Below are 13660 nucleotides of genomic sequence, written 5' to 3' on the forward strand. Positions count from 1 at the left end.
AAACCTTTTGGTGAATGGGAAGTATGAAGATTGCAGTATTGTTGGGTTAAATCCCTTCTGTAAACTTAACCCGGTACCAGAAATAAGGATATTCTGATCTTTTTTCCTTTGTATTTTGTCCAGCCGTATTGTTTATCACTGATCTTTCCTCTTGTCTTTGTAGGCCAATTCTGACTTTTGGAAAGTGAAGTATGATCACGAAGCTGCCAAGAAGGCAAAACTCGCCGCCATGAACGCCAAGAAGACGACCTGGAGATCGGAGAAGAAAAAGAAGACCACTGCTGAAGATTTGATGAAAGTTGATGACACATCTGACTCGGAGGTAGCTCTTGATTCCCTTGGCCAATTTTTTAACAATCTTATTGACACTGATCCTTACCAGGATGACACTGGGGCAATCAGGCCGGGGAAGTTGAGGTAACTATTATTTCCTCCGACTCAGAGCCCTTACCAAGACCGAAAGTTCGACAAGTGATCCATAAAGTAAGGTTTTCTAACCCTTTAGCTCACTTGGATCCCAACTTTCATTCAAAAAAGCAGCAACATGAAAGCCGCCGTGAAGTTGGGATTGAAAATGAACCAGCTGTCGTCCTTCAACAGACCCCTCAGAAACGCCGGAACGAGGTTTACTTATTGCTGTCTTTAACTCGTTTTAATGAATCCTGCTCCTTGTATTTCTTTTAACTCTTTTCTTTTACCCTTTTAGGAGGTATCTCGTTCCTTATGCGAATCATCACAAACACAATTCCCGGCTTTCAAGACTGCTCCTGGGTAATCAGAAATCCTCCTTTCTTCTGGGTTGCCCAATTGTATCTTTATGCTGACAATCCTGCAATATTTTTCTTTAGCGGCCAAGCTAAATCCAAGAAGGCGAAGGTAGCAAAACTGGCGGAAGACCCGCCAGTGCTGGCATCTGACCCGGCTAGGCCGTCTTCTCCATTAACTAACGCTCCAGAAGACCCGCCTATTGTCAATGAAGCAAATCCTCGGGAGCCGTCTTTTGACGAAGCCACTAAGAATCCTTCTACAGCTGGACCGTCAAGCTAAACCGACCCGCCGTCTCCACCTGCTCAAGATGTTCAAATTACTGGGAGCTGCTTTGTTGAGCCGGGGAACCCAACGGTGTTGGCTCGGTGCACAGCAAAGCAAGAGGCATTGGAGAGGCAGAAGGTTCACTTTGACGTTGCCAACTATGACCGTCTCAATGCCAGTGACATTTTATCCGGCTATCTCAGTCATGTACACTCCAGCCGTGAGTCTGAGATCGAGATGGTCAAGCAGCTTCAGTTGAAGTATGACGTATGTTGTTTCCGGTTTACTAGTATTCCTTCAGCCCCCAAGTCTTCAGATTATGAGAGAAACGGAATAACCTGTAGACTTAAAAGATAGGCCGAGACTTTTACCTCTGAATCTTTGCCTGATATTGATAGAACAAAACTTCACCTATAGTCCCCAAGGACCGGTTCATTTTGACCATTAATGAATTGGTACTTTAGAATTTAAAACCGTCTTTAAAGTACTTAACACTCCGTCTTAACCTTGATAAACTTGCTGAACGACATACATTAGCCCCCAAGTGCCAAGTGTTGTTACTTTGTAAGGGACTTGGGACTTTAAATATGTTTGTAGAGTCATAAAAATTTGATTTGGCCTACATTAGCCCCCAAGTGTCAAGTGGTTTATTCATAAATTACTTGAGACTTGAATCTTGAATTTGGAGTTTTGAATTTGAAAACAAGTCTTGACTTATCTGAACGTTTCACAGAATGCCTTGTCTGAACTGAACTCTCAATTGACTGACGCAAAGACCCGGCTAGCGAGTCAGGAGTAAGCAATCATATCTTCCACCTCCAAACTGCAAATAAGCCTTTCTTCAACAGAACATTTGAAGACCAGCTTTGCTGCCGAGGAGAAGACTTGGGAAAATGAGAAAATACTTCTGACCCGACGAGCTGAGACAGCCGAAACAGCTTTGAAAGAAATTTCAACAGAGCTGAACGGGTTAAAGGGCCGGGTGTCTCAGATGGTCGCTGTTATCTTTGGTAAGCTACCTGATTTGACCTTTCGTATATTTTTTGCCAAACCGGAGTATAATCCGCCAACTGACTCTGTAAAAAATTTATGCAGGTCCGCGAAGTAAGAATCTGAGCCAAGACCCGTTGATTAAGCTGAAGGCAGTATACACTTTGGTTAAACAATTGTATATCGGCGCACAATGAGCTCTGGCTGCCATCTCTCCTACTAATCAAGGACCCAACCGGCTCAACGACATCCTGAAGAAGCTGCCTATCCATCCTGCCAGGTTCCAAGAAGTAAAACGCTCCTGCGCGCGAGCCGGAGCTTTGACTGCCCTAAGCCGCTCCAAGGCTTGGGTGCCAGACCTAGACCCGGTGGACGTAGCAAGGGGCTATCCTACCGTGAAGGAGGACGGGTCTCCTTTTGATCAGGATGACTTCATAGCCTGCGTCCGTGAAGTCCGGCCTCAGGAGACTAGTCTTGGAGATGACACCAATGTGGACAAGTACGAGCCGGGTTTTGATAGTGAGAATAAGAAGATGGCCCCTCCCTCATACTCCCTCCGTTCCTTGATGTAAGGTGTATAGATTTTTGAGAAAAAGTTCGAAATATAAGGTGTATTGCATTGCACCACTCGTTTGGATATATTTTTTAGGGATTTGATTACATTTCCTTATATCGGGCAAGCTCCTCTATTTCCTCATGTCAATTAGTCAGGTGTAATCTTGCCCAAAACTTGTGAAATTTTCCCTCCACACGCGTTCTTTAATTTCCTTGCCAAAAACTATACACCCTATATCTAGGAACAGAGGGAGTATAAAGTAACAAACTTGATCCCACCAGTGAGAGAAGATACATTTGCCCCGGAGGTTGACCCGGTCGGCCTGATTGATGATGAAGCCGAATTTGTCGCCGTGAACGGCTTTGATTGGTCAAAGCCCAACTTCCAGCAGACTCAAGATGGTGAACCGGCGAGGGAGGGACAATGATCATCTTCATGGCCTTATAAATCCTTGTAATAACTTTAGTTGTTAAAACACCGCATATTTGATTATGCCATCGCACATAAAATACTTATATCTGTGTTTCCAGCTGCCAATGTTTAATGCTTGCTTATGCATCATTTAATGCTTGTCTCTGCAATGTTTGAACTCTGTTCCTGTAAATACAAGGAAAAGACTGGCATGGCAGTTTAGAACCAAACGGGTTTAAACACCTAATATAGAGCCAATATATTTACCTCGATAAGAGCAGAGACAAATATAAATAAAGGATAAGGGCTAATACAAACTTTTAGTTAACACAGCAGGTAAGCGTGTATAAGTAATAACCATACCTCGTCCCTTTTGATCCTTAGGTCGCCGGTTTAAATAATCCAGGTGATTGAATTTGATAACTCAATGTTTATGAAAAGTTAATGCTTCTTGAATACTCAACGATCATTATACCTTAGTAGCTCATACCTTTTGATCCTTGAACTACTGGCTTGAATGACCCGGGCGGCTGTGTTGTCCAATAATTGAGCCGGTGAAGAAGACCTGGCTAATTTATGTGTGATATTGAAACGACAACAAACTAAAAGGCAAGCAACAGATAACAAGCATAATTTTAATCTTGTATTCAAAGGTTGGGGTTTCTGATTTGAATACGACCAGTAAACCGGACCAAAGGGGTTAAGCTAAGGTTCGAATACGACCATATAGCCCCCAATGGCTTTGGCGTTGCGCCGATCAAGAGGATACCGACAGCTATGTTCTCTTTGGTTCGAATACGACCTATGTTTGAACAGGAAGCCTCCAAATGACCTTGAGAGGTTTTTAACGACCCTGATTCGAATACGATCCAAGTCGGACTCAAAGGGGTTAAGCTATGATTCGGATACGATCAAGAATCCCCCGGTGAGTTTTGGCCTTGAGCCGATCAAAAGGGTTAGGACAGCTATGTTCTCTTTGGTTCGAATGCGACCTATGTTTGAACAGGAAGCCCCCAAGTGACCATGAGATTTGCAGCTAGATTCGGATACGATCATGAGCTAGACCAAAAAGGTTAAACTTGATTCTAATATGATCAGCTCCTTAATTGTCATTTGTAAATAAGAAATAATAAAAATGCATAGTATTTGAAAAGAAAAGAGACCGATGGTCTTACTTTATTGCTTATCATAGTATATACAACGTGAACGTATGTACATGATGAGGCCGAAGTTGAGCAATGTTTCATGGCCGGCGGGTCTCCTCTTCCAACTTACGTGAGTCTGCATGCTCTCGAATGTCAATGAGGTAATATGACCCGTTGTTTAAATTTTTCCTGACCACAAAGGGTCCTTCCCAAGGTGGGGATAACTTGTCTGCATCTGAGAGATCCGGGATGAGCCGGAGCACCAAGTCGCCTTCCTGAAAAGTCCTGGATTTAACCCGGCGGCTGTGATAACGACGCAGGTCATGTTGATAAATTGCTGACCGGGCCGCTGCTAAGTCTCTTTCTTCATCCAACAAGTCAAGTGCGTCCTGTCTGGCTTTTTCGTTGTTAGCCTCAATATAAGCCGCCACACGGGGCGAGTCATGACGGATGTCACTAGGCAACACTGCTTCCGCTCCATAAACCATGAAGAAAGGTGTGTAACCCGTAGACCTATTGGGCGTAGTATTGATACTCCATAATACCGAGGGTAATCCCTCTACCCAACAACCTGGCGTTCGTTCTAAAGGAACCATAAGCCGGGGTTTGAGCCCTTTCAAAATTTCCTGATTGGCTCTCTCAGCTTGACCATTGGATTGAGGGTGAGGTACAGAAGAAACATCAAGCCGGATGTGTTCTCATTGACAAAATTCCCCCATAGCTCCTTGGGACATATTAGTGCCATTGTCAGTGATAATACTTTGTGGAAACCTGAAACAGAAAATCACTTTTTTCATGAACTGAACCGTCGTGGCTGCGTCACATTTACTCACTGGCTCCGCCTCAACCCACTTGCTGAATTTATCAACTGCCACCAGGAGATGTGTCTTTTTATCCTTAGACCTTTTGAAAGGTCCCACCATGTCAAGCCCCCAGACCGCAAACGGCCAAGTGATTGGAATCGTCCGGAGCTCTTGAGCCGGCACATGCGCTCGTCGTGCAAATTTTTGACATCCATCACATCTACTGACCAGATCTTTTGCATCAGCGTGAGCCGTCAACCAGTAAAACCCGTGACGAAACGCCTTGGCCACTAAAGATTTTGACCCGGCGTGATGACCACAATTGCCTTCATGGATCTCACGAAGGATTTCTTGACCTTCTTCGGGGGAAACACACCACTGAAACGCTCCGGAAACACTGCGATGATATAATTCTCCATCCAAAATCGTCATGGACTTAGATCGCCGGGTTATCTATCGAGCCAGGGTCTCATTCGTTGGCAACTCTCCCCGTGTCATGTAAGCCAAGAATGGCACCATCCATTCTGGGATGACATGAAGAGCCACTACTAACTGCGCCTCCGGGTCAGGAACAGCTAAATCTTCTTCTGTGGGCAACTTGACAGAGGGGTTATGCAAAACATCCAAAAAGGTGTTAGGTGGCACCGGCTTACGCTGAGACCCCAGCCGGCTTAAAGCATCAGCTGCTTCATTCTTTCGACGGTCAATGCGTTCCACCTGATAACCTTTAAAATATCCTACAACGGCATCAACCTCTCGGTGATAAGCCGCCATGAGAGGGTCCTTGGAATCCCACTTGCCAGATACCTATTGAGCCACTAGATCCGAGTCACCAAGACATCTAACCCGGCTCAAGCTCATCTCTTTTGACACTCGAAGACTATGGAGCAAGGCTTCATACTCTGCTGTGTTGTTAGTGCAAGGAAACATCAACCGTAACACATAACAAAATTTGTCACCTCGTGCGGAAGTTAGCACGACTCCAGCCCCCGAGCCTTCCAATTGCCTAGATCCATCAAAATGAATAGTCCAATAGGTGTTGTCTGGCTTCTCTTCTGGCATCTGCATCTCTGTCCAGTCATTGATGAAGTCAACCAGGGCTTGAGACTTAATTGTAGTACGTGGAACATACTTCAACCCATGAGACGCAAGCTCAATTGCCCACTTGGCGACTCGCCCCGTGGCTTCTCTGTTTTGAATAATGTCTCCCAAAGGAGTAGAGCTAACCAAAGTGATTGGATGTCCCTGAAAGTAATGCTTAAGCTTTCGGCTCGCCATGAACACCCCATAAACAAGTTTCTGCCAATGTGGATATCGTTGCTTAGACTCAATTAGCACTTCACTGACATAATAAACCGGCCGCTGAACCGGATGCTCTTTGCCAGCCTCCTTGCGCTCTACCACAATAGCCACACTAACAGCCCGTGAGTTGGCAGCCACGTATAACAATAGCGGCTCTTTCTCAATTGGAGCAGCTAGGACCGGCGGCTCAGCCAGCTGTGCCTTCAGATCCTCAAAAGCAGCGTTCGCAGCATCGCTCCAAACAAAAACATCTGTTTTCTTCATCAACTAATATAGAGGCATAGCCTTTTCCCCTAACCAGCTTATGAACCGGCTCAAAGCAGCCACACGACCCGCCAGCCGCCGAACATCATTGACGCAGGTTGGTTTGGCTAGGGATGTAATTGCCTTGATTTTCTCTGGGTTAGCTTCAATACCTCGGTTAGACACCAAAAAACCCAAGAGCTTGCTGGCTAGCACTCCAAAAACACACTTGGCTGGGTTAAGCATCATTTTGTAAACCCAGAGATTATCAAAAGTCTCTTTCAGGTCTGTGACCAAGGTTTCCTCTTCCCTGGATTTCACCACTATATCATCCACATAAGCATGAACATTGCGCCCAATTTGATTGTGAAGACAATTCTGCACACACCGCTGGTAAGTCGCCTGGGCACGCTTAAGCCCAAAATGCATAGACACATAGCAGAAAGATCCAAAAGGAGTTATAAAAGTTGTCTTCTCTTGATCCTTGACTGCCATCTTAATCTGATGATAACCGGAATAAGCATCCAAGAAACTCAACCGTGCGCAACCCGCCGTAGCATCAATGATCTGATCAATACGGGGGAGAGCAAAAGGATCAGCCGGACAAGCCTTGTTCAGATCTGTGTAATCCACACACATACGCCAGGTGCCATTCTTTTTGAGTACAAGCACCGGGTTAGCTAACCATTCGGGGTGAAAGACCTCCACAATGAACCCGGCTGCCAAGAGTCGGGCCACCTCTTCTCCAATGGCCTTGTGCCTTTCTTCATTGAACCGTCGGAGAAACTGTCTGATAGGTTTGAACTTTGGATCGATATTAACAGTGTGCTCAGCGAGTTCCCTCGGGACACCCGGCATGTCTTAAGGTTTCCATGCAAAGATGTCCCGGTTCTCACGGATGAACTCGATGAGCGCGCTTTCCTATTTCGGATCCATGTTTGCGCTGATAATGAACTGCTTGGATGAGTCGCCAGGTAAAAAGTCAACCATCTTAGTGTCATCGGCTGATTTGAATTTCAACTCCGGCACATGATCTGTTGTTGGTTTCTTTAGTGATGTCATGTCTACCGGGTCAACATGATCCTTGTAAAATTTTAACTCCTCTGTTGCACAAACAGATTCAGCATGGGCAGCATCACCTTCTTCACATTCCAAGGCTATCTTCCGGCTCCCATGTACTGTAATGGTGCCATTATGACCTGGCATCTTGAGTTGCAAATATACGTAACATGGCCGAGCCATGAACTTGGCATAAGCCGGCCGCCCAAACAGAGCATGATATGGGCTCTTGATCTTAACCACCTCAAAGGTTAATTTTTCCGCTCTGGAGTCATATTCATCCCCAAAGGCTACTTCCAGCTCAATCTTACCAACTGGGTATGCCGACTTACTAGGCACCACACCGTGAAAATAGTGTTGGATTGTTTAAGATTTTTATCCGTCAATCCCATCCAGCGAAACGTCTCATAGTAGAGGATGCTGATGCTGCTCCCTCCATCCATGAGTACCTTAGTAAACTTGTATCCACCAACCTGAGGTGCCACTACCAAAGCCAAGTGACCCAGATTATCAACCCGGGGCGGGTGATCATCTCTGCTCCACACAATAGGTTGCTCTGACCAACGTAGATAACGTGGAATCGCTGGCTCAAGGGCATTGACGGCCCTCTTGTGATGTTTCTGGTCCCTCTTGCATAAACTGGTGGTAAATACATGATACTGCCCACTACTCAGCTGCTTCGGGTTGCTCTGATAACCGGATTGCTGCTGCTGATTTCCTTGGCCGGGTTGCTGATTATATCCTCCTTGGTGACCAGGATAACCTTGACCTTGAAAACCTCCTCCGCCTGAACCGGCGCCCGGGCCCTGAAAGCCGCCTCCAACTGAACCGCCACATGGGCCATGACCCCCATCAAATGCATTTGAATTTTTAAATGCCTTCATGATCGTGCAATCTTTCCACAGGTGAGTGGCTGGCTTCTCTCGGGTGCCGTGCTTTGGACAAGGTTCATTTGAACAATTGCTCAAGAGTGGGACCTGACCCGCCTGACCGAGGGGGCTGTCTCCCCTTGCGCCGTTGATTTCCACCCTATGCATTAGTGTTAGCAACAAATTCATCAGCCTTATGTTTATTACCTCCCTGATTCACCGGGTTATGCTGGTGACCCTTGCCGTTGCCGTTCTTCTTTCCCTTCGTTGCCTTTTCTTCATCAAACACCGGGTCCTTGGTAGTATCAGAATCAGCATAATTGACGAGAGCTGCCATCAACGTCTCCATGTCATTATAGTCACGCTTAAGCCGCCCCAGTTCTGCTTCAGAGGCTCAAAACGGCAATTTTTCTCCAACATCAAAACTGTTGAGCCGGCATCCATCTTATCAGATGAATGTATTATCTCCATGACCCGGCGCAGCCAATGGGTTGTAGATTCACCATCCTCTTACTTGCAATTGGTCAGGTCCACAATCGACATTGGCTGCTTACACGTTGAAAGTGCAACTATCCCTAGGTGGTTTTGGTAATTCCTAACAACATATAGCTCATTGAGCTAATGCTATTCCAAGATTAATATTTCAGGAAAAGCTCAATGAATGGCATGGCATGGATGAGGAATGTGGACCCCTCAAAATATTAAGGACAAAAAGATTGGCTCAAGCTCAAAGCTCAAGACTCTACATTTTATATTTTAGTGATCCAAGATCACATTGAGTCTATAGGAAAAGCCAATACTATCAAGGAGGGATGAGGTGTTGTTTAATGAGGTTCTTGCTTCATAGTGCTTAGTGATATGCTCCAAAACCCTCAACTGCCTTCCCACATCCACATATGACCTAAACCAAAAGTCAAACTCGGCCCTACCGATTCTTTCTATCCGGCGCCACCGAGTTTCAAATGTCATAGCCACTGCCACAAACCCTAGGCAAATCGGTCGCACCGATAGGGATTTCGGTCACACCGAGATGGGGTTGTAATCTCCCTGTTTCCCTTCGTAACGTTTTGGTCCAACCGAGATGAGCGATCGGTCCCACCGAGATTGCAATGTAAACTCTCTGTTTTTCTTTCATATCATTTCGGTCCCACCGAAATGAGCGATCGATCCCATCGAGTTTACCTGACCAACTCTCTGGTTAGCTTATTACCAAAATCGGTCCCACCGGGTTTGTGTAATCGGTCACACCGAGATTACGTTATGCCCTAACCCTAACCATATCGGTCCTACCGAATTGCATCTCAGTCCCACCGAAAATCCTAACGGTCACTAGGTTTGCTAAATCGATCTGACCGAGTTTTTTACTTCGGTCTCACCGAGATTGGTAAATTGTGTGTAACGGTTAGTTTTTGTGTGGAGGCTATATATACCCCTCCACCCACTCTTCATTCGAGGAGAGAGCCATCAGAACATACCTACACTTCCAATACACATTTTCTCAGAGAGAACCACCTACTCATGTGTTGAGGCCAAGATATTCCATTCCTACCATATGAATCTTGATCTCTAGCCTTCCCCAAGTTGTTTTCCACTCAAACCTTCTTTCCACCAAATCCATATCCTGTGAGAGAGAGTTGGGTGTTGGGGAGACTATCATTTGAAGCACAAGAGCAAGGAGTTCATCATCAACACACCATCTGCTACTTCTTGGAGAGTGGTGTCTCCTAGATTGGCTAGGTGTCACTTGGGAGCCTCCGACAAAGATTGTGGAGTTGAACCAAGGAGTTTGTAAGGGCAAGGAGATCGCCTACTTCGTGAAGATCTACTGCTACTGAGGCAAGTCCTTCGTGGGCGATGGCCATTATGGGATAGACAAGGTTGCTTCTTCGTGGACCCTTCGTGGGTGGAGCCCTCCATGGACTCGCGCAACCGTTACCCTCCGTGGGTTGAAGTCTCCATCAACGTGGATGTACGATAGCACCACCTATCGGAACCACGACACAAACATCCGTGTCTCCAATTGCGTTTGAATTCTCCAAACCCTTCCCTTTACATTCTTGCAAGTTGCATGCTTTACTTTCCGTTGCTCATAGACTCTTTTCATGCTTGCTTGAATTGTGTTAAGATTGCTTGACTTGTGCTAAGATAGCTAAAATCTACCAAAGACTAAAATTGGGAAAAGGATAGATTTTTATTTGGTCAAGTAGTCTAATCACCCCCCCCCCTCTAGACATACTTTCGATCCTACACACGTGTCCTTAAAGTTCTGGATGAACCGCACTTTCAACTCTGCCCATGAGCCGATAGAATTGGGTGGCAATCCCTTCAACCAAGTCCGAGCTATTCCGTCCAACATCATGGTAAAATACTTGGCCATTGTAGCATCGCTAACCTCCAACAGTTCCATAGCCATCTCATAACTCTCAATCCAAGCCCCCGTCTGTATGTCAGCCGTGTAATTAGGCACCTTACGAGGCCCCTTGAAATCCTTTGGCAACCGCTCATTGCGTATGGCCAGTACCAAGCAAGGCACGCCTCCGGTTCTTGTGGCCACTCCTGCCTCAATCGAGGTTGCTGGATAAGCCAGAAAGGTTTGATGAGACGCCTGCTCTGCCGCTATTTGAGCCGCTCGTTCTGCCTCTTGACGAATCCTCTCTTGATCCGCCAAGTTAAGGGCTCCAGCCTGCACCGGCTCATGCCTATATGGCCGGTTGTGGCGTTCAGCATTACTTGACATCTCTGCGGACTCCATGTGCCTACTGTAACTCGGGGTCCGGCTTGGGCGAGGAGTTGAATGAATCCTGTCTCGACTGTAGGAGTATGCATCCTGCTGGGCCAGAGCTGTCTGAAGTAGTTCTCTTACCCTCCGGGTTTGAATTGTTGCTGGCGAGTCGCCTTCCATTGGGAGAGCCGCCAAACGAGCCGACGTTGCGATGAGTTTTTCCAGGGGGTTGGAGAAGTGACCCGGAGGTGTTGACACATAATGAGGAGGAGCTATATTTACACGAGGTGGCTCCATGGCGCGTGGCTGAACTGGTGCACCGGGTGTTGTGACCCGGTTTGCCTCCGGTGGGAGGCTCCCCCCAGCCCCGGGTGTATGGAACAGGTTCCTTGGATCCAGCGTTAGAGGCAGACGCGACTGATGCCTCCTCCTCATGACCTTGTTTGATGCATTAAGATCCACCGAGAGCCAGAAAGTTTCTGCTTGAAGTTGCCGAGCACGAGCATCCAGAGCTGCTCGTTCTGCTGCCATCCGGGTTTCCTCCACGGCTAGACTTTCCTTAGCTTGCACCATCTCCTCCCGCATGCGTGCCAATTCTGCGTCGTGCTGGGCTTTATCTGCCGGCTCTACCACAGCAGATAACAGAGTCGTCAGCCAATCCATGAGGTCCATTAGAATTTGAGCCGGGGGCGCGTGGGGTCTCCTGACCCGGCTGCTGCCGATGCGGTAGAGTTCTGCCCGGGCTGCGTCCCCACCATGAAGACTCCGGCCCAATTTGGCGGCTCAAGGGGGTCCGGAATACTGTTGCCATCGGAACAGCCCCCGAGCATGCCGTCTTGGAGCTGGTACAACGAGTCCGTCTCGCCGTTTGATGATGTAGTATCAGAGCAGATGGCCGTCTCCCCGCCTTCCACCGATCCTTTGGAGTATTCACTACCGTGGATGTAGCCTACGAAGGCATGTTTCACGACAGATTGAACACGGGTGGTCCTGGCGCGCTGAGCCGTTTCGATGAGGTTGGTGTGGACGTCCGGCTCAGGGCCTGACTCGCCGATCTGGCCGCTGAAGACGTGAATTCCGCTGAAGGGGACCCGGTACCCGTACTCGATTGAGGCGGCCTCAGGGCCCCAGCCCTCGTCGTCGATGTAGAGCTTGTCGCGACGACTCTTGGTCATCCGGCCCACAGCGTATCCCTTGAGCCCTTCGAAGTTGCCCTTCAAGAACTCAAATCCACCATGCGCTGGCCCCACGGTGGGCGCCAACTGTCGTGGAGTTGACACGGCAGATGTCCTAGAGCAAGGACTTAGTCATAGGGCCATCGCACTAGGAAGCTTAAAGGGGTTAATCGGCACAAAGGACACACGAGAGAGTTTTTATACTAGTTCGGCCCCTTACGATGAAGCGAAAAGCCAACGTCTAGTTGGGATTGGTATTGCTGAAGTTTCAATCTCCAAGGGGCTTGACTCGTCGGCTTGCTTATCGATTTGGTTGTTCCTCCCCTAAGCCGCCACCGGGTCGTCCCCTTATATACATGGGTTGACGCCTGGTGGCCTACAGAGTCCCGGCCGGCTCATAATCGTGTCCGGCTCGGTGACTTCCTTTACATGCCTTTCCTTACAAGTCTTTCCTTACATACGGCAGTTTACAATATTGGGCCTTAATCCGGCCCCAGGGCTTCTTATGTAACCCGCCATTAGGGCTGACCCGGCCCCTCCTGGGCGGGTCATATTGATAGTAATATCCCCAACACTACTCAAATGAGTGTACGACCCCCTACAAAAGAAGAGAAGACTCATCCAAAAGGAGAAGTAGAAGAGAAGAATCACCTCCAAGAGAGAGAAGGAGTAGAGATGATCGTTATGAACGAAGAACCTCTCGGAGAAGCAAGGATTCGGAAAGGACAGACTAGTCATCAAGGAGCTACACAAAACGAAGACATCAAGCTCACGTTGGTGAATGGGTATCCGGCTCCGACTCCGACCACCACTCCGAAAGAAGTTATCACTCCGACTCCAAATATACTCTAGATGAAGGTGTTGCCAGTCTAGCACTTGGGTCAACCAACTCCTACAACATATTTGACTCACCAAATGAAGGAATTGGAAGATGCTTCATGGCTAAAGGCCCAAAGGTATCACACCCCGAGTATGTTGATTTCAATAGTGATGAAGATGACTTGCTAGGTGCTGATGATTTACTTGTTGACAACTCTAGTGATGAAAACTATGATGAACTTGCTATTAATCATGCTAATCAAGATAAAACGAATGACGATGATAAGAAGGATATTGACCGTCTAACTAAAGAACTAAACACTCTTAATTTAGCTCATGAAACCACCTTGGAAGATCATCGAGAGCTTTTAAAGACTCATGAGATGCTACGCTTTGAAAAGCTCATCCTTGAGCAAGAACATGGGTTCTTAAAAGCAATCAATCATGATCTTCGCAAGAAAAGTTCTTCTTACATTGCCAAGCATTTACTCTTGTCTACTTACATGCCACAAGTAAAAACCAGCAACAAGTGTA

The sequence above is a fragment of the Triticum urartu genome, chromosome 2, assembly GCF_003073215.2.
Source record: "Triticum urartu cultivar G1812 chromosome 2, Tu2.1, whole genome shotgun sequence".
NCBI classification, from domain to species: Eukaryota; Viridiplantae; Streptophyta; class Magnoliopsida; order Poales; family Poaceae; genus Triticum; species Triticum urartu.